Here is a 6,000-nt window from a genome sequence, read left to right on the forward strand (position 1 = left end):
TGACTGGCAGTGACTTTCTAGGGTTTCAGGCAAGGACTCTTTCCCAGCCTGGGGGATTGAACCTGGGTCCTGCTGGGGGCCAAACAGGTGGGAAAAGTGGCAGCGGAGATGCCTCTGCACTGTCCCCCTTCCTCACAACTAGTGTTGTTGTTCTTAGTTTTTCTTTTTATGAAAAAGGGTGCCAGTACTCTCCATGAAGTTGTTACAGTAAGTCCCACACTTTTAACATGGGGTGGGGGGTGGGGAGGATCAATCGCTGCTGCTTGACATAAACCTAGGGCTTCAAAAAAAGTTCAACTTCTGTGTCAGGATTTTCACTTTTTGAAATATGGCAATTCTACATAAAGCAGAAACAATGGTTGGGTGCCATGTTCGCCTTCCTCTTACCATCATATTCAAATTAAACTAGCCACTAGCTGCCCTACCACAACATCCAACACCAGCTGCCTACAGCAACCAACTCACTCTCCCCAACATTAGGGCTGGCTCTGCATCTGTCCCAGTGTTTCTTCAGGTCTTTAAGGCTTCAGAAATCGCACCTCAATAGCTGCTGCTTATCTATTACTGAGACATGTGGGGAGCGGCTGGTGGAATGGGAGAAGCATTGACTGAACAGCTTCACTATTCCATCTTGTGTGAACACTCCTTGTGTACATTTAGTTATAACCAGAAACCTTTTGCAGTAGAATAGAAGCCAGTGAAACAGTCTGAAGGAAGATTTTTTTTGGTGCCAAAACAGGAGCAGAGCTACTTGGAACAGACAAATCACGTCTGAAATAGAAAATCCACCAAGTGATATGTAGCGCAAGGTCAACAGCCTCCTCTTCCTGAAGCAGTAACTCATGAATATCTCTGTTTCCAATTTCTTGCTCACCACATTTTATTTTATTTTTACAAAGGCTGTTCCCAGAAAAGACGATGCCCCAATACAAATGATGAAGACATTTGATATTTGAAATTGTTTGATTTACATGTATTATTTTCTTCATAAGCTTCCTAGTCTAATTTTTGTTTGATTTGGGCCACCTCACAATGTCCTTTTTTATTGCATATTCATTATGATTTGTGCTCAAGATGCTATTGGGCCAGTCATACATAATCCCCCTTTCACTACTGATTGCACTTGCAAAAGGTGTGGGGTGGCCACATTGCTTTGTTTCCAATGGGGTACCTCCCATAACTTCCTGCTGAAATCATAACTTTTATGCCACAAATGTTCTTGTATATTTTGGTTCCACTTTTGTTGCGCTGTAGCCTTTCTAAAGAGCAATAATGTGGTCACTCTGGGGAAGCATCTCTGAACAGACTGAAGCAGAATAAATCCACCACTAATGCCATATTATCATGTCAAGGACATGTTGCAGGAAGATATTCACATAAGAAAACACCAGTCTGAAAGGTCCTTTCATGGAGCATTTAAAAACAGCCAAACAAATTAAGGTACATTAAGGTGAGCAGCATTCGTGAACATCTTTAGTAGAAGCTTCCCTTCTGAGGCTATATTATCTTCTGTGACGAGACAGTCTCTAAGGGAGCAAGCCTATGCCCAAGAAGCTAGTATAAAGCAAGCCAGTGTGAAGTCACATCAGTCCTGCAGTGGGACTGCTCTGCTGAAGCTGGTAGAGTGAAAGCAAGCCTCTAAAATAGTGTTTTACGCTGGATTGCCAAGTTACAGTCTAAATCCCCTCCTCTCTGGTCCTGCCCCCATAATGCCCTCAAACACTCCTTTCAAGGTACTGTACTTACACTTGCTCTGGATCAACCACTGAGTCAGAGATCTGCTGCATCCTAGCTGGTCATCCCAGCAGAACTTGCCATAGGGGACTGCCCCCATAGCGACTTGAGAAGCTGCTGTACTGATACTGTGGATTGCAGTTTATAGACTGGGGGATATTGTCAGTGCTACTTTTCTAGAAAAAGAGGTGCCAGAACTCACCATGAATGCCTTCTTTGTTCTCTTATAATAGCAATGGCACCCACTGGAGAGGTTCTGGAACTTGGTTCCGGTGAGTTCTGGATGAAAAAAAGCCCTGTATATCTCCTTGGCTCGTGGGCTGCATAACTCCATGCCCTCCAACATATATGCCCCTAGTCCCTTGTTGCGATCCCTTTCATATCTTTCTAGAGCTGTGTAGCTGTGCCAGTTAGGGATGGAGGAGAAATTCATTTCGGTTTGCATTTAAAGGCAAACCTACACAATTTGCACTTTCCGAAACAGTAAGAGAACCAAGGCACAATCTTTCCTTCAAAAGTGGCACTTTCCTGAATTTTGCAACACAGTTCTCTAGCCAAGTAAATCAGTGTGTGCAAGAATGCATATACTAGGGCTCTGTGTGCTTAAAAAGGCATATACTGTATTAGTGAAAATAACATACAAAATGCATTGTGTTCAGGGAAATTGCTTTGCAAAGTTATGTATATAAGGAGAGATACACACTAAAATGCTGATGAATTTTCTTGAGGACTTAAAAAATATATCATAAACAGATATGAAAATACGGAGAACTGAATTTAGGACTGGGAAAATGAAAAACCAAAGTTGACATATTTGCTCACCCCTACCTAGTCTGGCCACCATTAATAAGTGGCAGATCTTGGCTTGACTTTTTAAGATCTGCATTGTTTTCAATAGAAATATATATATATATTCAGAAGTGCTCATCATGGATCAAAATCCATGTTGGTTACTTATCACTTTTAATCGCTGCAAAACCGGAGACCAAATGATTTGAGCTTTGGGATATGCCACATCTCAGCCCTTCTATACCATGTTTTACTTGTATAGGTTGATGTAACCAAGTCAAATAATCACATACAGAAATGCTATAGGAAAGAATCTCCAGAAATGCCATCATGACAATAAAGTACGTCTCTCTTACAGCATTGTTTGGTTCCAGAGAAGTGCACCTGGGCCTTACAACTGCTCAAACATGTTCCATCTGCAGCAACAGCTGTTTGCTCAATAGTGTTCACACACAAACAATTGCTTGCTCAATTTGTAGTTAAGCAGTCAGTACTTTGGTTGAAATATTGGAAAATGTCATGTTGTACTTGGATGTGGAAGACTCTTGCCCTGCCTTTGGAATGCCTTCTTGCCTCAAGGGCTTAGGAAATGCATTTTGTCCTTGGCTGCCTCTGTATTGGATTTCAAAATTGTTTTTATATATGAAATAGATTTAATAGGGTTCTCTCTTTTTTGGTGTGTGTGTGTGTGTGTGTGTGTGTGTGTGTGTGTGACAATATTTTAATAGTTTTTATTGCTGACGTTTTAACTGCTAACCCGCTTTGAGATGTTTTGTAGGGAGTGATTCTTAAATGGAAATAAATACCTAAATGAAATTTAAAATGTAATTAGAGCATATTTCACTCTGCTCTGTTCCTTATATTAAAGGCAGATCTAGAGGCTATTGGGAATGCAGGGCTACTGCTGGTGGGGGGATTTTTCTATCAAGTTTCCCCTCTTCATAAAATGTAGGGTTGCCAGACCCTCCAGGTCTGACCTGAAGTCTCTGGGTTTGCCTTGGTGAGTTAGGGACTTCCCCCTACATGTGAAGACTGGCTTTGATGTATTGAGTGGATAAGACCAATAGTGGGCCCAATGGTCAAGAAAGAAGTTTCTGCATGTGCTGTAGAGGTTAAGTGTGGAGCAGATGGGGCTCATCAACCTGGAATGGTAGCTCATCTAGGAGAAGGAAATCTCTGGTCCCAAACCTCCACTGCCTTGTGGGATATGTTCAGGAGAAGAAAAGGCTAAGGAGTAAACCCTACACAAATCCAAAGTAGAGCCCCTAAGAGGGTTGGATGGCACCCTGCACTCCACCTTCGGGCAACTCCTGCAGCCAAGCTGGTCCCAAACGTATTGCGCTACTCTCCTTTGGACCACACCAGTGAGGCCAAGAGGGGGATTCTGTTGTATGGGCAGCCCTGGACCTCCATACACACTGCCCAGGTTTCTGGACTGCCCAGTGCTGCTAACACAGATGTTTAACCCCTGGAGGTGCACTCCATTGTCTTTCGAGACAGACAGGTGCCAATAGCAACAACATCATATAGCTGTGCATGCAGCTTTCCATCTTCAGCCTGGAAGGAGCTGGCAGCAAATTATAGCACAGACACTCTGGGGAATCTGCCCTCCTCCTCTCCCCTCTCCCAATTAACCTCCATTTGTTTTGTAACATAGCTCCTGCCTGAGCCAATTCATTGTAAGCAGCAACTGACACAAGCAGCCTACCTCAGCAGTGAAAATCAGTACCCTTCTAGATCAGCATGCACCCTTTGCTCACACCAGATTTAAGCAATCATTCCCCACAGAGATCAGTCTGGAGACAACTCTTGTTGTCTGCTTTCAACTTTATTTATTACATGTGATTTACTAGGGTTGTTTAAAAAAAGAAAGAAATGTGGTTTTGGATTCTGGATTGTATAAGAACACTGAAATAGCAACTTGATCCCTGGGCCTAGAAAAACCCAGTTGATATGGAGATCTTGCACAACAAACCTACTCCCCGCCTCCACCCCTGGGGACTTTTTGCAATAAGGAAAGTGATGGGGAAATGTGCTGGAAAGAGTGGGGTAACATTTGCTAATCTAACCTTTCCACAAACAAATGAAAATGGATGCTCAACAAAGCAAATCAGGATGAATGCTACAGTAGAGCGGTCATCTGGAAGTGACAACAGAATGGTTATTGCACTATTTCTCATTGGATCAGTTCCTATTGGGGGAAAACAATGTATTCTTCTGAAGCTATGGGGAGCTTGTGTAATGTTTGGGCAAATGGTCAAGTCCCAGCCTAGAACTCTCAAAGGTGTAGTCTATTGAGTCAAGTTACCCAGGACCTTAATGGCACCATAAAAAGGAACAAATCATTGCGGCATAAGCCTTTGTGGACTAAAGCCCACTTTGTCAGATGGGTGAAGTGTCTAACTCTTCATACATCTGACAAAGTTGGCTCTCATCTTTGAGACCTTCTGTCACAATCAGTCTGTTGGACTAGAGATTCCTGAAACAACAGTGGTGTAATAGCTTTTCTTGCGACCAAGTAAAAATTTGTCTGTTTAGTGAACATGCTTTTGAGTTCCCCAGAACTCTTTTTCTGGCTGAATTGTTCAGCAAAAGCAAACCAACATGGAAGATCAGGCAAGAAAAGACAATGAATCCCTCCACACTCTGGTTTATAGTGTACTTAACCTAGCTTTCCCCAGCTCTCAGGTCTCCAGATGTTGTGGGTGAATACTCCCATCAGCCTAGCCAGCATGGAAGCATGTGGAGGCCACCAGGTTGGGGATGGCCACTATGGTACCACTTGGGAGTAATCTCCACTGGACACTTTGGGACTTACTTCTGTACCCCAGGGGCAGCTAGAATGCGTACCTCCAAGGGTGGTTGGACTACAGCTATCATCATCCCTGACTGTTGGCCATGTTGGCTCAGGATGATGGGAGCTGGACTCTAACAATATCTGGAGGGACACAGGTTAGCTACTCTTGCTATACCCACTTACCTGGGAGCAAGATGCACCTGAAAAAGAATATCGTAGAGCTAGAAAAGATGCAGACAAAGGCAATGAAAATGGCCAAGGAAGTGAAGCAGCTACCCTGTAAGAAAAGGTAACAATGTAAGTTTTTTTCTTAATTTGGGGGGAAAGGCAAGGAGGATCCTGAGTGGGAAAGTTCCTTTGTGCTCAAATCCTCCTTGTGAGCTTCCCATAGACATCTGGTTAGCTACAGTGAGATCAGAATTATGGGCTAGATAGTTCTTCCGCCTGATCCAGCAAGGCTGTTGTTATGTTCTTGTGCTTAGATGTGTGCTGCTAATATGGAGAAGAAGATATGTTAGGCAGGTGTGCAGCAAAATCCTGTGCATTTTCATTCAGAAGTAAGGCCCACTGCTTTCTCCCAACTAAGTGCATATAGCTTTGCTACTTATTTGTAGGGGAACAGTTAGAGTCAGAGGCGCCAGCCAGGTGATGGGGAGAGGGATGTCACACATGTGAGCATT

This window comes from Podarcis muralis, chromosome Z (assembly GCF_964188315.1).
Source record: "Podarcis muralis chromosome Z, rPodMur119.hap1.1, whole genome shotgun sequence".
Lineage (NCBI taxonomy): Eukaryota > Metazoa > Chordata > Lepidosauria > Squamata > Lacertidae > Podarcis > Podarcis muralis.